Here is a 25528-nt window from a genome sequence, read left to right on the forward strand (position 1 = left end):
AAAAAAAAAAAAAAAAAGTTTCAAAAGGTTCAAACCTAATGTTAAAACATCAGAACAATGAATGCCTGTATACTCTTCAGTTAGATTAACCAGTGATAACATTTTCTGATTATATGTAAGTCACCACAAAAGTTTTGAGACAGACTGTGTTATGGTCCATCAATTCAATTCTAAGAAATACAGTTAACAGCATCCTTTCTGATTCACCCTTGCAAGTTTCAACTTGCTTGGCTTATCAATATCACGGGGAGGGGTTCATTTGTTTCCATCTGTGTAAATTTTATATTTCTTGATTTTTGTGTATCTTAAAACTTTCGTAATGACCGATATACACTTTCTTCTTTTTCTTCTTCCCCCCTCTTTTTGCTGCTGTGTAGCAGTTGCAGACATCCTGACATTTCACCCTTAAATCCTTCCACATACACTTCCTAAAAATAAGGATATTTTACACAAACATAATGCCCTTACACACCTAAGAAAATTATCAACAATCCCATAACATCTTAATACACAGGCGTTATCAGATTTCTCTGACTTGCTTGCCCCTTGTCTTTTATTACAGTTTTCAAAATTTTGTTTTAATCCAATATCAAGTCAAGATTTGATGCTACTTGTGTCTCCTTATACGTGTATCACGTGGTCCCTCTGACATTTTTGTTTGTTTTTCCTAATATTGCCTTTCTTTTAGAAAGTCTAAGCCTTGGCTCAGCACCTGTAGCATAGGGGTTATGGCGCCAGCCACATACACTGCGAGTGGTGGGTTTGAACCCGGTCCAGGCCAACTAAACAACTGCAACAACAAAAAAAATTGCTTAGCATTGTGGAAGGCGCCTTTAGTCCCAGCTACTTGGGAGGCTGAGGCAAAAGAATTGCTTAAGCCCAAGAATTGGAGGTTGCTGTGAGCTGTGACATCATGGTACTCTACCGAGGGTGACATAGCAAGACTCTATCTCAAAAAAAAAAAAGTCTAAGCCTTGGTCAAAGTTTGTTTTATACAGTGTCCAACTTGCTGAATCCATCTGATTGGTGATTGATTTTTTCAGCCTAGACATTTTTTGGACAAGAATACTTTATTAGATGATACGTACTTCTTAATTACATTATACCAGGAGTCCCATACTGTCAGATTGTGCTTCTCTTGGTATTGCCAGTTTTTGTCACATGCTTTAAATTGGAGACCACTAGGTTGTTTCTTTGTATACATGTATTTTCCATCTATGATTGCTTTATAAGCTGTGCAGTCTAAGCTACTCTTAGTTAAAATTTTATATGGTTAAGAAAAGTCCTTTTAATCCAGGAAAAAAAAACAACAGTTTTTTTTTTTTAATAATCTAAGACATACTTTTTGATTTCCTTTATGTGACCCTAAACGTAATGAAACCATAGAGCTAAAAATGCAGCCTTCACTCCCTTCTGTTAACATTTAAAAATTATTATTTTTAAAATTTTTATTTATTTTTTTTGAGATAGAGTCTCTCATTCTGTCACCCTAGGTAGAGTGCTGTGGCATCATTATAGTTCACAGCTACCTTAAACTCTTGGGCTCACTCCATACTCATGCCTTAGTGTCCTAAGTAGTTGAGATTACAGGTGTGGGCCACCATACACGGCTTATTTTTCTGTTTTTAGTAGAGATAGGGTCTTGCTCTTGGGCAGGCTGGCCTCAAACTCCTAAGCTCAAGCAGATCTCCTACCTTGGCCTCCCAGAATGCCAAGATGACAGGTTGTGATTTTTAAAGGGATTATTTCTTTCTCCAAATTATTGATAACATGAACTGTTTATTGTTATCAATAATGTAAAGTGCTGGTGCAGATCTGTCAGTTTCCTTTAAAAATTCAGGGATTTGAGGTAAAAAAATTTTCTGAAATAATAGCTTCATTTTATTAAGATCAAAATTGTCATAGTAATGATTGGTTTAAACATTTTTTACACAACACAATATAGTAGTAGTTTTGTTTTGTTTAGCATGTGACTAAAATGAATTCTCCTGGCTGATTGTGATATTTTCACCTTTTGCAAAGATACTGAAATCCTCCTTGAAAAAGTGTTATGATTAGTAAAAATAAATAATTGTTGAACTAAGATTTAAGTAGGGTATTTCGCAGAACCAGTAAGAAAATTGATTTATAACTTTTTGTATTTTTACACTTACTAGAATTGTGCCTTTGTGGTTCAGAGAACAAGTTTATGGAGTGCGTGTGTTTTGGCTGCTATTAGGAAAAAAAGGATACAATTATATATAATTACTGTAATGCTATGATCCCAAAGATTAAGTCGTTGGAAAAAAACACCTCAGATGTCTTCAGAGGACAGGGTAGCTTACTTCCTTTTGCATGGTGGACCAGCGAAATGAGAAAACCTTTCTGTGGTTTCATTTTTCTTATAAGGGATTCCACCCTCAGTCAGATTAGATAGACCACCTGGTATCTGCCTATGAATGGGAATATTTATGAGCAGGCTGAAGCAGTTCTTAAGTGTCCACTCCTTCAATAGAGAGAGAGACAGCTTGCTTATTCCAGGTTCAGACATTACCCGCCCCCCCCCCCCGAAATTGCCTGCCAACACCTCCTGAGCAGTAGAATGATTGATTATGAGCTACAGTCTTTTAACATTTTTCATTGTTTTGACATTGTATGTTTGGCAGGGTGTAGGGTACTTCTTTACTTCTTCAGGGTGTCTATATTTATCAAATACAATGTAGGTGCCTTTATAATATTAAATATGTGATTTGTAACTCTTACCTTCCAATTTCCATCAATAAAGTACAGCTGCTTAGTTACAAGCCAAGCTAGATTAAGCAGTTTGTTACATTTTGTGGCTCACTGGAGTTATTTGAAACAGTAAAGATTTACCATGAATATAGGACTGAATTTGTACAGTTGCTGTTCTGTGCTTCCTAAGCATTCATGTTTAGTGACTAGATGCAGGCAGGTCCCTCCTGGTTTCTTGTGTATAGTAGAAATCAGTAGAAATCTTATCAGGGGTTGGGGTGAAGAGGGAATGATCCTAATGTTCATGTTTTAGAATGGGCTTCCCAGCTGATCCAGGGATTCTCACTGCCTTTGTCATGGGCAGTGATGATAGCAGTTGAACACCTCCTTGAACATGATATTAAATAAATGGGAGAGTAAAAGTTGAGGGTAAAGGCAGGATTCTGGAGACATTTGTGTGAGAACCTTAGTGAGATATTAGTTTTGTGTATATAGGGATGCAATACACTGTGTCAAGGGCAGCTTAATAGGGTCACTACATTTTTTTTTCCCCTTCTTCTTCTTTTGAAGTAATCTTCTTAGTAGCAATTTAATTTGATAACCTCTTTCTTAACCCAAGAGAAACTAATCTTTGATGTCATTCACATTTATTCTTCTAGGAGTTAGCAGTTTAGAACTCACTGTCTTTAAGCATTAAATTCTGAACCTGAGTTGCCTTTACCAACCTGTGATACATGGGTTTAGAGAGCCCATTCTGTTGGTTTTTTTTTTTCTTTTTGGTGTACATTGTTTTGGTTTCTTATAAATGAAAGGTTCTAGAATATAATAGGAATTCTGTTTTGGAAAATTGCATTAGAAATGTGAGATGATAATTGTTTCTTAACCATATTGAGATACAATTTGATTCTGCAGTGGGAATAAAAAATGTTTAAGCATTAAATTGATAAATATTTATTGATTGTTGACTATATATGTTGTGTATACTGTGCCTGGTACTAAGGAATACAAAGATGAGTAAAGTAGGGCCTCTCCCTTGAGTGAAATTTTAGTTTTTTTTTTTTTGGTTTGTTTGTTTGTTTTTTGAGTTTTTTGGCCGGGGCTGAGTTTGAATCCTCTGGTATATGGGACCTGCACCCTACTCCTTTGAGCCACAGGTGCTGCCCTGAAGTTTTAGTTTTTAAAAAGCCTTTTAGTAAGTCCAAAAAATAAAACAAGTAAAGTGAGTAAAAAATGCATTTGAAATATCAAAAAGTCAGTAGGTGAGTTTTTTTTACAAGACGCTATCAAATTATTCTAAATTTAAAAATACTTTAAATAAAACTCTTAAACAATGAGGCTCTTACAGAAAAAAATGAATTTTAAGAACAGATTGTTAATGGTTGTATTTTTGTTGATACCAGATAAGTCATCAGCATAAATATGTGGTGCATTAAAATTAATAGTCTTCACATGATCAAGACATATAGAATGGAATAGTAACTGTTTATGTTTATCATATACTCATTATACACTTAATTCTTTTTTATTATCACAAAAATTTAAGTAAGTTTAAGTGTCTCCAATTTAAAGGGAGACTCACAGAGATTACTAACTGCCCCACAGTTAGAGAATTAATAGCTCTGACAGCCTGGATTTAAACTAGGCAGTCAGATCTTTTTTTTTTTGGAGACAGAGTCACTGTGTCGCCCACCGGGTGGAGTGCCGTGGCATCACAGTTCACAGCAACCTCAAACTCTCGGGTTTAAGCAATACTCTTACCTCAGCCTCCTAAGTAGCTGGGGCTACAGGCGTCTACCACAACACTCATCTATTTATCTGTTGCAATTGTCTTTGTTTCTTAGCTGGCCCCAGACTGGGTTTGAATCCGCCAGCCTCAGTGTATGTGGCTGGCGCCATAACTACTGTGCTACAGGCACCAACCCAAGGCAGTCATATCTTTTATCTCCTTCTGTTTCCTGGGCTCAACTGACTGTTACTTCCTCCCCCCCCCCTCAGTTTCCAGCTAGGTTCTATATTTTTTTGTTGAGTATGGTTTGGGAGAACTCAAGCTCTGTTTATCTAAAGTAAAGGAATATGCGTTTTTCCTTCAAACTTTTCATTGTAAAAGAAACATTTTAAGGAAAAACTTGCTTGATTTCATTACATACACTGTTCTCTATTTATTTTCTTTCAGTTTCTTCCTATGTATACATATTTTTGCAGTGTATAAATGTATTTGTGATTTTATATTCTATGCTAGACATTTTTTGTATTTCTGTTCTGTTTTCAAATTATTTTAATTGTCTCATGTACTATTGACCTAACTTCCCCACATTTGCACATCCATTCCCCTACTTTGGGGATTGTTTTCAATTTTCATTATTCTTCATAATGTAATAGTGAACATTTTTCTGCATAGAACATTTTTCTTCTGTTTATTTTTGTTGAGTAAATTCTTAGAAGTGGGTCACATGTACTCTTGAATCTCATATGTTAAGTTAGTGCTTGGCAATATCTTTATTACATGAATAAAGTAGGGAGAAATAAAATAAATTTGTAGAATTTATTTCTGCAAATAAAGTCATTTTGCATTATCCAGTCATTTTACATATGAACAATAGAAAGGGATTCAGTAATTTATACTCTTTTCTTATTTTTGTAGGGAAAAGTAAAAATTGCAAAGATTTAAATGATATTAAATTAGAAGTATCTTAGTACCTCAGTCTTATTCTTTGGCTTAGTTTCTATATTTTTAGGAGTATACCTGGTATATGATTCCAGATCCTGTATGGAAAATTGGGGTGGAAGAAAGAATAGTATTGCATTGCTAGAAAATTGTAGGAATGCCTGTTGACTCTGATGGTAAGAATGAAGGTGGATTTGCCATTCACACCTGTAGAAAGCTAGGAATTTAGCCAGATCAGATGAATAGTGGTGAGAGCAATGGAGAATCTCAAATAAAAATACACAGGCAATTCATATCCCTGGGACACCGCAAGCCAGCTTCTGTTTGAGATTAAGACAACCCCTGTTGTTGGGGCAAGCGTGGGTGCACTGTGAAGCACTTCTGTCCAGCCTCGTGCTCCAGGTGAACTACCTGGAAGTACTTTGCTTCTTTATTGAGGGCCAACATTGCTGTTTCATTCCACCCTTTGAATCCTAGTATATACAGTTCCTGGCACATAGTAGGCCCTTAGTAAATGTTTATTCAATTGAGTTGAATTCATAGACGAGCTTTGCAAAGAGTGGCTTAGCTGATGTGCAGTGATAATTGTATTGGATAACAACTAGAGGTTTCTGTGATAGATGTACCAAGTTGGTGGGGAGTGACTTTGATGACTTTAATGCATGGTTAACAGAATTGGAAGGTTGTTCAAGAAGAAGAAATGAGGGTAATGTTAATTGCTATATTGAAACTTCCTTTGGAAATTTAGGTCCTACTCTGCATATGAATGTTTATAATAGTCATATTATCATCTCCAGAAACTGGAAGCAACTAAGATGTCTTTCAATAGGTAAATGAATAAACAAACTGTATTATGTCTATACAACGGAATGCTTTCAAAGATAAGTTCACTATCAAGTCACAAAAAGACGTGAAGTTGAATCCTAAATATAAATTACGGAGTGAAAGAATCTGATCTGAAAAGGCTGCATTCTGTATAATTTCATTTATGACATTATGGAAAATGGAAAACTAAAAGTAACAGCACAAAGATTAGTAGTTGCCATGAATTAGGAGGTGAGGAGGAAGGTTGAATGGGTGAAGCATAGGGGAACTTTTAGAATGATGAAACTTTTCCATATAGTACTGGAATGGTGGGTACATGATATTTGTCAAAACATATGGAAGTTTATAGCACAGAGGATGAACCTTAATGTATGCATAATATTTTAAATAGTCATTTAGGAAGGCCAGGCCCAGAGGCCAAGGTGGGAGGATTGCTTGAGGCCAAGAGTTAAGAGAGCAGCCTAAGCAAGAATAAACACTCTGTCTCTACTAAAAATAGAAACATAAGCTGTGTGTGGTGGCACATGTCTGTAGTCTTGGCTACTTGGGAGGCTGAGGCAGGAAGATCTGTTGATCCCAGAGCTTGAGATTGTAAGGAGCTATGATGGTGACACTGCACTCTAGCCTAGGCAACAGGGAAGACCTTGTCTCAAAAAAGAAAATAAAATAAAGAAGAGGAAATAAAAAGTCTTTTAGGAGATTGGGAGATCCCAGGATAGAATATAGAATGTGACAAAACAGACTGTATTACGGATGTATGAACCAGCCTCATTGAAGGGGATTAGAGAAAAAAGTGCTTAACTAAGTAATTTGGGAAATAAGTGGATTCCATGAGACGAAAGGCAGAAGACCTGCACATGAGTATTGTACTCTAGTTGACAAAAGTTTATTTTCATGGGGGTATAGGTTAATAATTCTGATACTGCTATACATATCTACTGGAATTGAACAGTTAGGTAAAGGGGTTGGTGGAAGCCAGATTTCTCACTGTTTACAGATGAGTAAGGGAAGGAGAATAGAATGTGGTAATGGATTATATGGAAGGACATTTCAGGGCGGCGCCTGTGGCCCAGTGGGTAGGGCGCCGGCCCCATATACTGAGGGTGGTGAGTTCGAACCCATCCCCAACCAAATTGCAACAAAAAGATAGCCAGGCATTGTGGTGGGTACCTATAGTTCCAGCTACTCGGGAGGCTGAGGCAAGAGAATCACCTAAGCCCAGGAGTTGGAGGTTGCTGTGAACTGTGACGTCATGGCACTCTACTAAGGGCAAGAAAGTGAGACTGTCTTTAAGAAAAAAGAAAAAGAAGGACATTTCAGCAAGAATCCACGTTAAGCTTAATATAGACAGAGCTGATTGCATGTAGAGATACTAATGGATATGAATGTACACAAGTTGTTACACATGCATTTCTTTCCTTGCTTTGTCAGTTCAGAGGGCCTAGAAGCAGCTACATTACAGCAGCAATGATTATACCTAGCATCTAGATCTTAGTTTCTAATATCATTCTCCAATAGAAGGAGCTGAGGCTCTTGGAAAAACAGCCAGTTCTAGCACTGGGGCAGGGTATGTCTGAAATGAGCTTGGGGCATTTTGTAGTGCCAGAAAGTAAGGAAGTGATTAAAAAAAAATCCCATAATAATGGAGGCACATCAGAGGGACACAGGAACCAACTGAAAGAGCTTCCAGTGACCAAAGTTGGAGCAATTTGAGCATCAAAATAAAGTAGAAATGTATTGTAACCCAAAGTATAAAGTTAGTATGTGTGAGTCCATACTGATCTAATTAGTGATTGCATAAATATAATGGAGAGAGAAAGAGACAGATACGCTATGTAGAATTCCGGATAATTTATGTAGATACTCTACCCTTAAGGAGGGGAAAGTGTAATTTTCTGCTTCTTCAGTGTGGGCTGTGACTCCTATTCAAAAATGGTGCAGTATGGAAAGAGAGGGAAAATAGCTTTGAGAACTTGGAGAAATCTGGCAAACACTACCTTAGCCAGGTAATTAAGATTAACATCAGCAGTGGTAATTCGTGTTCATAGTATATACCCTTGGTGTAATGTGATGAGAAAAGCACTTTACCTCTATGGTTCTTCCCAAAACTATGAAAAAACTAAATTGATAACGGTCAAAATTATCAAAAAAGGAATGTCTAAGAAATGGTCACAGCTAAGAGGAGCCTACGTAGTCATAATAACTAAATGTAATATGGTGTCCTGGGTAAGAACAAAAAAGGTATTAAATAGTGAGAAAATCTAAATGAAGTCTGGACCTTAGTTACTAGGGTATTGATACTGGCTGATTAAATGTAACAAATGTGTACCATACTAGTGTAAGATGTTAGTGATAGGGGAAGTTGGCCCCTGGGCATATGGGAATTCTCTGTACTAGACTAGTAACTTTTTTATAAATCTAAAACTGTCCTAAAGCTATTATAATTCTAAAATTTCTTACTTAAAATGTTTCTGGGTGGCACAGATAGAATTGCTTTCACTTAATTCTTGATGAAACTTAAAATTTTTTAAAATAAAAGCAAATTCAGGTACCAAACCAAAAAGCTTCCTCTGACAATCCTAAGAGATGAACATGAGAGTCATCTTGAGTCTCATTATTTATCACTTGTGAAACCCAAGGACCTTCCATTAATTAATTGTAAATTCTTCTCCTCTAAGTCTGGCTCGCCAAACTAGTTTATGAAATACTGAAAAGTCTCATAGATCCTGACTCTGGATATTGTGCTTATCTCTGATTTTACTTAATGAGTCTTTCTTTTATAAGTAGAAAAATTCATAAATGAAAAAATTATAGGCGCTGACTTTCCGCCACTGCACTAGATAAAGCCCAAAGTGTGCTCTAATTGCACTTGAAGGAAAGGGCTGGAGGCTCATTCCTGTAATCCAGTGGTCTCTTTCGTGACCCACAGGAACTGAATTAAGAAGCTGTGGCATTAGGAAGGTTGAGAACCACTCCTAGCACTCTGGGAGGCTGTGACAGTCAGATTGCTTGAGCTTAGGAGTTCAAGGCCAGCCTGAGCAAGAGCAAGACCCCAGTCTCTACTAAAATAGAAAAAAGCTATCCAGGCATGGCTAGTGGTGGGTACCTGTAGTCCCAGCTACTCTAGAGGCTGAGGCAAGAGGATTGTTTGAGCCTAAGACTTAGAGGGTACTGTGAACTATGATGATGCCGTGACACTCTACCCGGAACGACAGAGTGAGACTCTGTCTAAAAATAAAATACAAACACACATACATACGTACATATATACATACATTTGAAGAAGAAGGGGTTGAAGAATGCAAGATAATTTAGAAATATAAGAATGTTTAGGTTTGGCCCCGCACCAGCCACATACACCGGGACTGGTGGATTCAAACCCGACCCAAACCTACTAAACAATAATGACAACTACAACAACAAAAATAGCTGGGTGTTGTGGCAGGTGTCTATAGTCCCAGCTACTTGGGAGGCTGAGGCAAGAGAATCACTTAAGCCCAAGAGTCTAAGGTTGCTGTGAGCTGTGACACCATGACACTTTACCAAGGGTGACATAGTAAGACTCTTGTCTCCAAAAAAAAAAGGAGATTTTTTTTTTTTTTAAATCTTCAAACTAATTCTCACCCTTAGTGAGCAAAGCATTCTGACTCATTTTTATTCATTCTTCTTAAATAAATCACACCTTCTTGACCCTGAAGTACCAACTTCTAAATTGAATAATATTCTTAATCTCCTAGAGACAAAGTTCAGTTATTTATGAAACTGTTTCACTGCTTCCTCTTCACAAGTCATTTTTGTTAGGGTTTGACCTTCTGGAAGGTACCTTGTACCCTTGAAACTATAGTTAGGTCTGAGAAGTGAAAGGTAGTATAAATGTATCTTGTGAGACATTTTGTATTTTGTTACAAATGATCCCCACCCTGGTTTTCTTTCCTGCTTAATTTATGTTGTGTTTTTTCTCTTTTTCTCTCTTCCCTTCACCCTTCCTCCCTTCCTCTTCCTTTCCTTCCTTCCTTTTTTTTTTTTTTTTTTTGTTTGTTTTTTTGAGACCAGGTCTCACTCTCTTGCACAGGCTTGAGTGGAATGGCTTCATCGAAGCTCACTGCAGTCTCAAACTCCTGTGCTTAAGCAGTCCTCCAGCCTCAGTTTCTCTCATAGCTAAGACTACAGGGATGTGCTACTACATCTAGATAACTCTTTTGTATTTTTTGTGGAGACAGGGCTTGTTTTGAACTTCTGGCCTCAAGCGATCCTCTTGCCTTGACCTCCCAGAATGCTAGCATTATAGGTGTATGTCAGTGTTCCTGGCCAGCTATTTTCTTTGGATCATAGGAGCAATTTGATCACTGAATTAGTCTCATTTTCACTTTAATGTGTTAATGATATTTTTTCTTTTGCAGACAGAGTTTCCCTTTGTTGTCCTCCATAGAGTGCTATTGTGTCACAGCTCACAGCAACCTCAAACTCCTGGGCTTAAGCAATTCTCTTGCCTCAGCCCCCCAAGTAGCTGGGACTACAGATGCCCACTACAATGCTTGACTATTTCTAGAAATAAGGTCTCACTCTGGCTCAGTTATGAAACTGCTTCACTGCTTGAACTGAGCTCAGGCAATCCACCTGCCTCAGCCTCCCAAGAGTGCTAGGATTGCAGGCCATGTTAATGATTTTAAATAGGGAAAGAGAAATAACAGAAGAACAATAGAATTTTAGCCACGTTGAATAAATTTTTTTTAGAGAGTTCTGTGGTGTCATAGCTCATAGCAACCTCAAACTCTTGGGCTCAAGTGATTCTTTTCCCTTAGCTTCCTGAGTACCTGCCACAACACCCGGCTATTTTTAGAGACAGGGTCTCAATCTTGTTTAGGTTGGTCTTGAATTACTGAGCTCAAACAATCCACCCTCCTCAGCCTCCCAGAGTGCTGGGATTACAGATGTGAGCCACCACACCTGACCCACTTTAAATAAATCTAACCTAAACATTCAAAGCTGATTTTTGAGTCCTAAATGTCCAGTGAGTTCGGAAAATATTCTTATCCACATTTCAAATAATAGGAAAGCTAAAACATAAATGATAACCAGAGAAGCAACTCTGCATTCACCTAATATTAATACCTAGACTAAAAGAAGAACTGAGACCAACAGCCATGATTCAGCTTCATAATACAGACATTGTGGCATACCCCTGAAGTCCGAGGTACTTGGGAATAGAAACAAGAGGATTGCTTAAGATATGATGATGCCACTGCATTCTTCTTGAATGAGACCCTTCCCCCCACTCCCTCAGGGGAAATAGCTTGTTTATATTTGACTGATTAACTAGATTGTAATAGCCTTGAAGGTGAGATGTGCTGAATTATCTGAAACAGTGCTTATCAGATAATACATATTAGTTGTTAAATCAAAAGTATCCCTCTTTCATGAGCAGAGTTTTTAGTCTCTACTTACCAAACAAGGAAAACTTGAAATAATTTGTTATATTACTAAATGAGTATGTGTTTTTAATCAGTGAAAGTACTATCATATGTGAATATTTTATATGAAGGAAGCCCTAGAAATGTTGTCCAATTTAATAAAGAGCCTAAATTATAAAATAGCCAGAGTAAGTACTGTAAATGTTTGTGTGTACTAACCCTAGTTCAAAAATAAACACTTGGCCAAGCTTTGTGAAGACATTGTGGGAACAAAGATGATACCCTTAGGAAGCTTAGTTCTAAATCAGGGATGTCCAACCTTTTTTCTCCCCTGCTGCATAGTGGAAGAATAAGAATTGTCTTGGGCCACACATTAAATACACAAACACTAATGAAAATTGATTAGCAAGGAAAAAAAATGTTCATGCACATTCCAACCCTATAGATAAGGAAAAAAAATCCTTAAAAAATCAGCAAGCAGCCTGTGTGGGCTATAGGTTGGACACCCACCCTGTTCTGATTTATACTCTTGTCTTGTTTTTGGTAAAGAAAACAGTTTATTTAATATCAAATGTTTCCCAAGTTCACTTTTTACACAATGCACAGATAGATACTTTGTGCGATGTATGGTTAAAAAACATTATACAATTTTTTTGATGCTACTCTACACCATCCTAAAGGAAAAAGGAATCAATATGACATGACGCCTCTAGAAATTTAAGGGTTGGTTTATACTCTCTCTCAGTGGATAAGAAAGCAAGTCCTAATTTTTTTCTGTGAGCAAATTCTCTGATTTCTTCTGGGTCTTATTCTTTCCAAGTTCAGTTGTTGATATTTTCTTAAAAAAAAAAAAATACTTGGAACAGAATGGCCATAAAACCTGAATAAAACCAGAATGCCACCAATGCTGTTTCTGTTGGTAACAGGCAAAGGATGGTTCTTCCCAACTTTCAGGAAGAAGACAGTGATCTTGTTTTTGTGGTTCTCTGTACTTGGCCCCTCATGTAGAGATTTGTTGAGAAGATTTCATCAAGGATCTGTAGTTCAGTTACCTCTCTTAGTAAGTGCTCAGAATGACCTGAGGTGATCTCTGCGGTCACCCTTACATTGTCTTTATTTGAAGTGATAGCAGGGCTCACTGAATGGCATACTTCCACATAGTGATCTGAATTGCACTCACAAGCACTGTCCTGACTCAGGGTGTACACCGTGCCAGCCAGGAATGAGAGCCATTCCCATGGCATACCAAGCAAACTAAACCACCACAGTTAATCACCCCCTTCCTATTATACCACTGTGTTTTTTACCTAAATTTGTTTCATCTCTTTCATCGTATTGAATAAATGCACTTTTACTATTAAAAGGTGTCCAGAATCTTAACATTGTTGTTTATCTTTTCCTTCTGCCTTCAGGGCATCCCTTCCCAATCACTGCTTATTATTGTGGGTTCTTTCTGATCTGCCATCATTTTCTGTAATCTGAATGAAAACACTAGCTTAGTTTTTCTTTAGGACTCTAATACCATTTGAGAGGCGAGTCACTTTTTCTCCTCCCCTTTTCTCATTAATTTTGTTTTATTTCGTCTCCTATATTGAAGGATAACCAAGGCTCATCATACAGCTTTCTGGGGTCAGTTTTTAAGGTTTTAAAGTGGTCTCTTGGAGAAATTTTAGAGTCCTTTATTAAAAAAACTTCGTAACATGGAGCTGTGTGTAGAAGATGAAGAGAGGTTATGGGAGGGCCTTCCTGTTAGTATCCTAGAACTTGTATATGTTCAGTTTGATATTTTATGATTATAGGAAGCATTTGTGTATTTTAAAGTTGATTTCTGGTAGTATATGTTTGGTAGGATCTTAGCAAAGAAGGAGTCTGATTTCTATCACATCAGCATTATAACTGGTAACATTATATTGCTTGCCTTGGAGATATGATTAATGTTCCTTTCCTAACCCATCCTGTTCTCCTTCCTCCCTTTCTTCTCTCTGTCCTCTCTCTCGCTCTGTCACCCTTTATCTCTCCATCCTTCCTTCACTCCTTCCCTCTCCCTCTCTCTCCCCCTCCCCCTTTTCCCTCTCTCCTACTTTCTCCCCTTCCTCCTCTTTCTTTCTCTCCTTCCCCCTCCCCTTTCTTTCTACTTGCTGGGGATGCTTAAGGAGAGCATTGTCCTAATAAAGGCAACACACTATTATAAATGCAAATTCTTTCTTTTGGGGGAGAAGAACAGGGTGGGGATACAAGAATAAGTAGGTATTCAGATGGAATTGAATAGTACTAAATGTAACATTTTTTTAATTTGTACTTTTAATTTTATACTTCCTAATTTTGAATATTTGAGTGTGCACAATATAAATGCGTAATCTTCCAACTTGAATTTTAGCTCAACACGTGATGTTACTGCAGAATAGAAGTGTGGGTAAAAAAAAATCTAGAGATAGTTTCTTAACTTTTATTTTTTAACCATTTAAAGTCAAAGCTTTTGTTCTCGAAAAAACCAAACTTTTGTTCCATCTATTAAATTTCTAGCTGTAAAACAGACTATCATCATTTGGTAAAGGTATGTTATACTGGGAATGGGTGGTTATTTTAGGGGGAGGGAGTTAGTTAGAAAACAGCCAGGGCTTACCTAAAGCCCAAGGCCTTGAACTAGAAAAGCATTATGGTCCTTTCTTATTCTAAAGGTTGGTGATTTTTTTAACATCACAGATTTGTGAAGTTATGTGTGAATAGTGAGATGTTCATACCTGTAACAGGAGGAGGTGGACAATCTTCAGTGAGATAATCAGTTTCTGAAAGAGCCGTATTTTTATAGGAATAAGATTTTTTTTTTCTTTTTCTTTTTTTTGAGACAGAGCCTCAAGCTGTCCCCCTGGGTAGAGTGCTCATAGCTCACAGCAACCTCCAACTCCTGGGCTCAAGTGAGTCTCCTGCCTCCACCTCCCAAGTAGCTGGGACCACAGGCACCCACCACAACGCCTGGCTTTTTTTTTTTTTTTTTTTTTTGGTTGCAGCCATAATTGTTGTTTGGCGGGCCTGGGCTGGATTTGAACCCGCCACCTTAGCTATATGTGCCTGGCTCCTTAGCCACTTGAGCCACAGGCACTGAGCCAGGAATAAGATTGATGTTTTTATAGAAACAAGATTGAAAATGAGAATCTCCTCCGCAGATTTGCAGAGAATCTCTGATAAATTTCTTAAGTGCCATTTCAAACCCTCGGAGCTCCACTTGGGATCGTTTTATTTTGGGGGCCTGTTATGTACATATTTTGTGTATCTACTTTCACTGTACAGACCTGTCTAAGCATGTTTTAATAAAGACTACTGAAATCTCAAAGACGGGTTTTAATATTTTTACCAAAAGATGCCAGACACAGATAGTTTCTAAGGATAATTCCTTGCAGTCAAAACTTAATTTTTTTATAGTGTATAGTATATAAAATGAGTATAGGTGTACATTATTACATTGCCAGTAAAAACAGTTGATTGTAAAAAATACACTTTTTTTGGGTGGGGAGGAGACAGGGCCTCACTTTGTCACCCTGGGTAGAGTACCCTGGTGTCATAGCTCATAGGAACCTCCAACTCTTGGGCTTAAGTGATCCTCTTGCCTCCTGAGTAGCAGGGAGTACAGGCACTTGCCACAATGCTTGGCTAGTTTTTTTAGAGACAGGATCTTGCTCTTAGTTAGGCTGGTCTCAAACTTGTGAGCTCAGGCAATCCACCTGCCTCTGCCTCCCAGAGTGCTAGGATTACAGGCGTGAGCCACTGCACCTGGCCTCCAAAATCCTATCTTTTCAGGATCAGAATCATATCTAATGTGGTAGGAGGAACTCTCAAAAAAGGTTGATGAGCCTTCATCCGCCCCTCAGTTTTCACCTTTTGGGCATGTCATTTAACTACCTGAGAGACAGTTCACTCTTGTTCGTGGAATGATGATGCTATTACCCGTTCTGTCCATATCATGTGTACTCTGACAACTAAGTTCATGAACTCAGCCTAGAAAGAGTGCTGCATACCTCATTGTTGATTATCACCACAGTCACTTTCTAAGTACTCCCCTTGAGAAGCTATGCACTGATCCCAGTGCCTTGTCCACTCTTCAAAGCAATTTTGGAACTCTTTTTCTGGAATGGCCACTAAAGCTGTCATCATATTACCTGAAATGTCTTCCTTTCAATATTTCTTTTAGGTTAAAGAAAAAAGTCACTGGGTAGTCAGATCAGGTGAGTAGGGAGGGTGTTCTAATACAATTATTTGTTTACTGGCGTAAAACTGCCTCACAGACAGTGCCATGTGAGCTGGTGCATTGTCATGATGCAAAAGCTGTAAGTTATTGGCCACAATTTTCAGTTAAATTTTCCTGTTTCTCTATCAATGTTTACTTAGTCTGCTGTGCTTCCCACAGCCAGCTGACAGTTTTGACACACAATTCGATGAAGTTTTGTGATGTTTTTGCTCCTTACTGGTTGCCCTGATCTCTCTTCATCAGTGATACTTTCTCTACCCTTAGAAAAACATTTAATCTATTTGTTCACTGATGTTTTCTTCATAGAAATACCCATAAACTTGAACTAACATGTCTTTGATTTCACGTCTACTCTTGCCTAGTTCAGTAAAAAATTTAATGTTTGTTCATTGCTCTAATTCAAGCTGCAACGTTCTCAAAATAGCACACAAAAACATGCAACAACAATAATGAATGCCACTCAGCAAGACACTGCCACATGTCGACAGGAACACAGCTGTGAGACACTAATATACCAATGTTGTGAAACCTTATCAAGTTAGTTGTTTGTACAGTGCTGCCAACGTAAGCGTATGGTGGCAAGTTCATGAACTTAATTGTCAGGCCTTATACCTCGCAGAATTCTTATAAAAGATATGATGTATATTAAAACACTTTGAAAACAATATTTAAAGAATTCATGAGTATGGTATTGTCACAAGGTCCTTTTCAGATTGCAGAGAGACAAGTCCAATATTTAAAAAAAAAACAATAGTCTGTACATTACTTTAGGCTTAATGACACTGAGACCTGTCTCATCTACTAGTAAGGTGCAGATCTAGAAGTGTAACCTAACTCTCCTGAACAAAGCAGATTACTCTTTCTTCAACATACCATATTGATTCTATTTTCTTTACTCAAAAGTAGTCATATGCTTCCCATTGTTGTCTTTCCGTTTAAGAAACAAAAAAGAGGCTTGGCGCCTGTGGCTCAAGTGGCTAAGGTGCCAGCCACATACACCTAAAGTGGCAGGTTCAAATCCAGCCCGGGGCCGGCAAACAACAATGATGGCTGCAAACAAAAAATAGCCGGGTGTTGTGGCCGGGCGCCTGTGGTCCCAGCTACTTGGGAGGCGGAGGCAGGAGACTTGCTTGAGCCCAGGAGTTGGAGGTTGCTATGAGCTGTGATGACACAGCACTCTACTGTCCCAAGGGACAGCTTGAGGCTCTGTCTCAAAAAAAAAAAAAAAAAAGAAAAAGAAAAAAGAATGTAAGAAAGAAAAGGAAGCATTACAAAACTGGGTTTGTATCCTTATTATTATTTTTTTTTAGACAAAAATGTTTAAGATAGGTTTCTAGAAGGATGATAACTAAGTCATTGAACTCAAAGGTGTATTTTTAGGTTTTCACAGGTAAGTACCAGTTTGATTAAATTTGATCCTCTTTGGTACTCTTCTCTCTGACAGTGCAAGTTTCTTAAGATCAGGGCTCTTTAAGGGTTATGTGTAGAATTTATTAAGACCTGTGAGCCTTTTTACTTGATTCTAAATAAGTCATGATTGTATATGTTTTCAGCACATATGGCGGAATTATTTATTATAAAAAGTAAAGAACAGAGTTGACAAAAGCTACCTTTCTCAAAGCAGCACTGAAATCAGTTAATATTGGTTCTTTTGCCAAATATGACAATTAACTTTCCATTTATACAATGTTATACAAGAATCTGGACACATTAAATCAAATAATAATAAAATAATCACTTTTCTTATAATGGATTTTTAAGTCTTTTTAATTGTTATACCATTATTACATTCTGAATAGCTAATCAAGCATGACATGCCAAGAGAAGAATATTACCCCTGAAAAATCTTAATTTGATCAGGTTTCTAGAACTTTTAAAAATTATTAGGATTCAGAATACTGTTATGGTTTTTATAGTTCTTTATTGTGTATAAGGAGATGTTCATTACTTGGCTGTTACCAGTTTATGCCAAACTGAATGTAAGGTTCAGAGGACATGAGTACATATATGGATATTAGGCACATTTATTAAGCCCATAATTCTGTTCCTTCAAATTCCCTATAAAAAAATTATTAATTAATCACAGGTCTTTGAACCAGAAGAATCTTGTCTTAGTGTGCTAAATAAATTCAGGTGAAGACAGAGCCAGTGAGCTTCAGCAACTCTTCTCCACATGACCTTGGAGGCTTACATCAAGATACTAAATATGAGTTACTTTTACATTAGTTTCCTGCAGTGACAAATTCAACATGCATCATGGTGCAGAGAAAAGTCACCATTGTTGCAACATAACACACTGTGTGAAATTTGTATGTATTAGTCTTTTAGGGAAAAAGGAGTTGGGGGATAAAGTAAATTTAATGGACCTGGAGGTAATGTTAAATAACAGAAAGTGTACGTTAAATTGACCAGCTATTGTGTGTCTCTGTGTTTGCTGTAATAGAATGTGGGATGGTGAGAAATTTCACACTTATTTTATTTCACACTAAATAATTCTAATTGTTTCTTTTTAAAAGAACATGTGAAATTTGCTTAATTAACAGCTGTCCTTTCTAAATTAAATATAAATTTGGCCTTTTTCCTGTAACTCTACTGTTCTGAGTGCTTTTGTCCTCATTTGGTGTTATTAATGCAAGATACCTGCCTGTACTCAGCTAAAGAAAGCATAGTTTTTCTCTGTTACGAATAACACAGGCGTCAAAATTTTCTACATCTCCTCAGAATACAAAATTTCGCCATACCACCAACATGTGCTGAGCCTACAGAGCAGAGGAAAAGGTTTTTTGACTTAAAGTTTTGACTCAAGCTCTGGATTGTTCAGGGAGGAGGGAGGAAGGGAAGATATGATTTCCTTGAAATGACAGGATGTCAAGGAATTGCCTGTCTCATATCATGTGTCCAAATATGGTAACAACCCCATTGCCAACCCCTGCACCTCCCTAACCTGAGAGGGTCAGCACAGTTTCATTAGTAAATTAAGTTACAACTTGGGACACACATATGCACCTACCAATTGGTAGTACAGCAGCCTCATTTCCCAGAGAAGGGAGGGGGGAGGTATGGAGAAATTTGCTAATTCTCATATTTTTAGATTGCATAAGCAGTTTAAAAGTTAAAAAGAGAAGAGAAAGTGGTAAACATAAGGTTGCCAACTCTTATGTTTATTCACATTTAAAAGAGAAATCACCAACATGGTGATACAGATAAAGTAAATTACAATAATATTGGTAACAATATAGACTATTTTTAGCTTATGAGAAGCTGATATTGTCCATACTTTTCCTGTTAAACTGTAAAATTTCATTACCAAGTTTGTGGTCCAGGATTTAGGAATTACTTATCAACTGGTTATAATTAACTTGAGGAATAATGTTAACAGTTTAAAATAGAGACTCAGTGGCTGTAGCTCAGTGGTTAGGGCACCAGCCACATACTGGCAGGTTTGAACCTGGCCCAGGCCTGCCAAACAATAATGACAACTGCAACAAAGTAGCTGAGCACTGTGGTGGGCGCCTGTAGTCCCAGCTACTTGGGAGGCTGAGGCAAGAGAATCTCTTAAGCCCAAGAGTTTGAAGTTGCTGTGAGCTGTGACGCTATGGCACTCTACCAAGTGACATAGTGAGACTTTGTCTCAAAACAAAAATAAGCAAAAAATACAGTTTAAAATTAGAAACTATGACGTTGGCCTATTATTAGCTTTTTTTTTTTTTTTTTTTTTTTTTTTTTTGAGACAGAGCCTCAAGCTGTCCCCCTGGGTAGAGTGCCGTGGCATCACAGCTCACAGCAACCTCCAACTCCTGGGCTCAAGAGAGTCTCCTGCCTCTGCCTCCCAAGTAGCTGGGACTACAGGCACCTGCCACAACGCCTGGCTGTTTTTTGGTTGCAGCTGTCGTTGTTTGGCGGGCCTGGGCTGAACCCGCCAGCTCAGGTGTACCGTGGCTGGTGCCTTAGGCTCTTGAGCCACAGGCACTGAGCCTATTATTAGCTCTTAAGTTAATTCTTGCCCATTGATGGTAAGCACTGTTGGCAGAATGGTATTTTTAATTAATTTTAGGTTAAACAACTAGAGAATCTTGGAAAATTTGAAAACTGAGAAAGCAAGTCAATTTTTGTAGATACAAAAGTAGGGGTAATGTACATGTTAAAGTATTCATTTCTCATGTTCTTTAATTCTTTTTTCCCCCACTGTTAAAGGAATTTTTATTAAAGCAAGAATTTTATAATCCAAATTATGTTTCTTTGCTCAGTTATCAGTTCTGTTACTTAAAACAGAACGGAAATTCTGAGCTATTCCACAGCAAAGAATTACAAAATTAAAGAAAGGAATGCTTTAAATTTTCGTACGTTGCTGAAAATTCTTTTTCCCAGGGTCTATAAAACATTACTTTGTTTTTATATTTTACCTTTTTTTTTTTTTTTTTTTGAGACAGAGTCTCAAGCTGTTCCCCTGGGTAGAGTGCTGTAGCCTCACAGCTCACAGCAACCTCCAACTCCTGGGCTCAAGCAAGTCTCCTGCCCCAGCCTCCCAAGTAGCTGGGACCACAGGCACCCGCCACAACGCCTGGCTATTTTTTGGTTGCAGCCGTCATTGTTTGGCGGGCCCGGGCTGGATTCAAACTCGCCACCTTAGGTGTATGTGGCTGGCACCTTAGCCACTTGAGCTGCAGGAGCCAAGCCGTATTTTACTTTTTGTGTGTGTGTTTTTTTTGTTGTTGTTTTTAAATCAATAAGATAATCTAGGACTTGCATTTTATCTGCTAGAGCTGGCATTTGCTGGGTACATAAGGGTCAGAGTTTCCGTTCCTTTTTTTATTTATTTCATATTTTGCAATCTTTTTTTTCTTTAATTCTCATGAGAACTCTGGAATGAATAACCTGAAATCTTAAGTTATAGACGGTATGAAATTAGGTGCTGGAATAAAAAATAAATTACAGTTATATAACCTGAAGAATGTACTCAAAATATTATCTAGAGACTAGCTATATTAGCATTGCAAGATAATGGATGGAAACGCAGAATCCCATTCTAGACCTACTGAATCAGAACCTGCATTTTAAGACGATCTCATCAGGTGCAGCAGCTCACACCTATAATCCTAGCACTCTGGGAGGATTAGACAGGCAGATTGCTTGAGCTCAGGAATTCAAGACTAGCCAGAGCAAGAGTGAAACGTTGTCTCTACTAAAACTTGAAAAAAACTAGCCGGATATGGTGGTAGGTACCTGTACGCCTAGGTACTTGGGAGGTTGAGGCAAGAGGATTGCTTGAGCCCAAGAGTTTGAGGTTGCTTGCTGTGAGCTATGATGATGCCATGGCACTCTTATCTAGGGTGACAAAATGAGACTCTGTGTCTCAAAAAAAGGAAAAAAAAAAGAATATCCCCATGTAATTGTGATTCACATGGTAGGCTGCTTTGAAATACTTATTGAGTGTACCTTTTTGAAAGCAAGAGTTTTGATTAAATAACTTTCACATAGCCTTTGCGTTATGTAATTAACGAGTGAGTGTTCCAAAACCAGGATTATTAGAGGAAATAGGTTTGGCAACTCAGACTAGCCTAAAAATGTAGTGTAGAGAGGCTTTGAAATCTACGTTGTTGGTAATATGACTTGTTATTAGCTTATCAGTTACACTGGCATATCTATCAGTTACACTGGCATATTTATTTATTTATTATTTTTGCAGTTTTGGGCTGGGGCTGGGTTTGAACCCACCACCTCCGGCATATGGGGCTGGTGCCCTACTCCTTTGAGCCACAGGCGCTGCCAGAGTGCTCTGTTTAAAGTGAGAGTTTTGAGCATGAGAATGAGAACTCATTCTAGTCATGTGTTGATGTTCCTGAAGAGAGATCCTCCTCCTCTTTCTTTTTCTCTCCCAGTTTTGTCTCCCTCCCCTTTACTTCCCCTTCTCCTTTAGCCTCCTCCCATTCCCCCAACTCTTCTCCCTCCTTTTTTCTTTTTTACCTTTACCCCTACCCTGGCCCCAGATTGTTTCACCATTAGACAGCTTAAATATAAGCTTCTTGAGGACTAAGCTAAAGAGAAGGTGATCTCTAATGCCAGGCACTGTTCTGTGGAAGTGAAGAAAGTATTAGGCTTGGCTGGCATCATAACAATGGATAAATGCTTTTGACCTCATTTTTCACTGACATCCTGTACTTTTGGTGGTGGATTTCTTCTTTCTCCCTCAGCACCAAATAGGATTCAAAATAATGCTGGATATCAGGTTATAAAAGAATTTATGTTTTTCTCCTACCTTGTAGTCTGCAATGTAAATATACAAAAATGGTTATATCTGGAGAGACAAAAATATCTTCCAATCTTCTCATATCTGTTAGTCTGCGAGAGCTTGCCAAAACTATATTAAACTCTTCATAACCTACATAACCAATAATACATATCATTCTTTAATTTCTTTCGATGGAGATTTCCCAGGAAATTCCTGAGCTAGATTAGGTCTCCTTCTTCATCTGCCAGTCACACTCAGTATAGAGACCTCTCTCTGCTTTAATCTGGATACATTTTAAGAGAGCAGATTTTATGACTAATAATTATCACTGCCTTTTAAGTTATAGACAGTATGTATTTAGGTGCAAGAATTAAAAATAAGTTACATTACCTTCTCAGAAATATGAAATTTATATAATCTGTTACTTATTTTGACCTTGCTAATGAAATAAGAATATTGGGTGGGGGAGTAAAGATGTTTATTTTATTCCATATCTATCAGATAACTGGCAAGAAGGATCTAGGCTGCCTTGGAGTCTAAAGCCTCAGTACAGTAAGTTCTTACTTAACACTATCGATAGGTTCTTGGAAACTATGACTTTAACCAAAACGATATATAAGGAAATCAATTTTACCATAGGCTAATTGATATAAAAATTAAATTCCCGTGGTGTATTTTGGTCACAAAACATCACTGAACTTCTAAATAAAGACCAAAACACTGGGTAATATTGAATATCAACACAAATGTTTGTTATGCATATATTTAAGAAAGGTTAATAAAAGATAATTATTTAATAAGTTATTTTAGTTTTGAGTAGACAGTGGCTACAGCCTGCCCTGGCAGCTCAGGGCACCAAGTGGGAACCAACCCTGGACAAGACATACTACATTACAAGGCACAATCATCCATACATTCTCACTCCTACTGGTGCCATGTAGACACACCAGTGAACCTAAGGTACATTTTATTGGGATGCGGGAGAAAATTGGAATACCCATAGGAAACCCATATGGACATTCAAACTCTACACAGGCAACGATGCTGGTAAAGAATTGAATCCCCTCATATATGATAATGAAATAATATTGAATGATGTTATTTGAGGACCCAATGTACAGTATTATAAATGCGCTTTTTAAAGTTCCTGTGTAATAATTCAGGCTTGATGGTGTGCCTTTTGCCTTTATCTGCAGCTGTTTGTCTTTTCAGGCCTTTGTTAGGGCTTCATTGGGAATGTGGTAATGACAGATTGTGAAAAGCTCTGACTTCTCTGTTTTAGTTTATTAATTTAGCTAAACTTCTCCCTAAATACTTTATATGCAGGATATAGAAGATAGCTCATGAATGCTTAATTACAAGGTTACATTTTAAGATAGATGCTCCCATACGGCTATGTCTTACATATCTAATAGTTTGTAATTGTCTCAGAACCCTGAAAAGAAAATGAACCCATAATTTATTGTTCCACTCTTGCAAAATCTACAACTTGATAGAAAAGTCTTCCTTCACTAATTGAATTAAGTGTGAATGACAATAGTAATGTATCAGATATACCCAAGATCATATTTGGTTATTTACTAGCTCTCTAGTGGGAGTATAAAAATTTTTTTATATATACATAAAGAATTATATACCTATGTACATGATTGTGTGATTTTAAGAAATAACTATATGCTTTGTGAAATGCTAAGATAAATGATATATTGTTATATGTAATAATCAGCCTTGGATTGGAAATCTGTTCTAGTCTTTACTCTGTTTTTAGCTGATATCCTTGGGCAAGTTACTTTTCTATACATTATTCTTTTCTTTTATAAAAATAGGAAAGTTGCCATATCTCTAGTCTTAATATTTTATGATTATCTAATTTTATATAGTTCAAGGCAGTTTCATAGATCAAGAAGTAAATTAACTAAGATTCTTTAGTTAGTAGGTGATTGAAAAAATAAAACAGATGTTAACATGAAGTTGGAAAAAAGAAGAAACAGCAATTATGTTAGTAATACTTTATAGAAAAACAACAAATTTATACTAGGGACAACAGATGATCAGGATCATCCCTGGATTGTCTTTAGTTGTCCTTTTAACATTCCTCTCTCCCAGTCATGAGCTACTGTTCTCTCTTTTTTTATCCCTCTATATTCCAATCCCAGTGCTCACTAAAGCTCTCTCTGACACCTATCTTTTCCCAAGTCATGAACTCATATCCCCTTACTCTTGCTTTCATGCTGCATAAAAGTTTTCTGGTTTCATTTTCAAGTTCTAAACTAACATGATATGTTATGTTGATAGTACAAAACAGCTTTATTGAGATATAATCCACATTCCACAAAATTCACTCATTTAAAGGGTACAATTCAGTGGCTTTTAGTACACTTGTAGAGTTTTACACCTGTCATTTCAATCTAGTTTGGGAACATTTTCATCTCCCAAAAAAGGAACTCAGTACGCATCAACTATGATGATTTGATCGTATTTGGCATGGATCTGTAACCACATATTTGCACAATCATCAATCTTTGGAAGACCATTTCATAACTCAAAAAAGTGACTCTAGTGATGGAGGTTTAGAAATACTGTGTTAAGGCTATAGGAAACAGGTTATTCTGGTGCTTCCCTTGCTGTGCTGCTCTACAATGATATTTAGGGCTGGCCCTAGAGATGGAATGAATGGGTTTCCCCATTTATGATTTTAAAAGATTAGTACCCAGAGTTTAAGGGTTAGCATGTCTTGTTTTTGAGAATTCTGTGGCTAGTCAGCATAGTAATAATCACATAAGTGAGGTGGTAAGAACACATGTTCTAGATTTAATATGGTAAGCAATAGTAACTAAATGCTTCTCCTTGTTGTGGACAGTAAATCAATAACCACCTATAAAAGTATCTTGTGGGATAAGATCAAGATGGATCATGCTGTGATCCCAACACATTGAAGTCAGGTAAAACAAACAAACAAACAAAAAGGGTTTTAGGTTGTATAAACCTCTTCCATGGAGAGGATGCTGCATAGTAAACAGATTCTCACATTTTTAACAGATTGTCTAGGAGAAAACACTGGGATTCACGAGGAAGGTGACAGGAAGCATCAAAAGTGGGTTGTGGTTCTGCTATAGGAAGGTGCTTTGAGATCACAATGACAGAAGGGGTATCCATGCAAAATCCCACAAGCATTTGAATCTAGAGCAGCTTGAGCAAGGCACCATTCTGATGAGAGCCTAAAGAGAATGTGGAGCGATACGAGGGAACTGCAGACATACCTGTAGGCTTTCCATAGCGCTGAGGAGGAGGATGGGAGAACCCAGGCACTCTCACATACCCCTGGGAAGATTCCCTCCCTACTGCCTGGCTGAGGCTGAAATGAGAGTGGACAGTGTTTTCCGTTTCTTGTCCATACCACCTGCCTTTCTGATTGCAGGCCCAAGGCCCCATTTCAAAAGTTT

The 25528-nt window shown here is 37.6% G+C and overlaps 1 protein-coding gene across 1 annotated transcript in view; it reads left to right on the top strand.

Annotated features, from left to right (window-relative positions):
- The window catches only part of ZFAND3 (zinc finger AN1-type containing 3), a 376393-nt gene that overhangs the window by 202128 nt on the left and 148737 nt on the right, over positions 1 to 25528 (top strand). The gene's annotated exons all lie outside the window — the stretch shown is intronic.

This window comes from Otolemur garnettii, unplaced genomic scaffold (assembly GCF_000181295.1).
Source record: "Otolemur garnettii isolate 467f Iridium unplaced genomic scaffold, OtoGar3 scaffold00031, whole genome shotgun sequence".
In the NCBI taxonomy this organism is placed as follows: domain Eukaryota; kingdom Metazoa; phylum Chordata; class Mammalia; order Primates; family Galagidae; genus Otolemur; species Otolemur garnettii.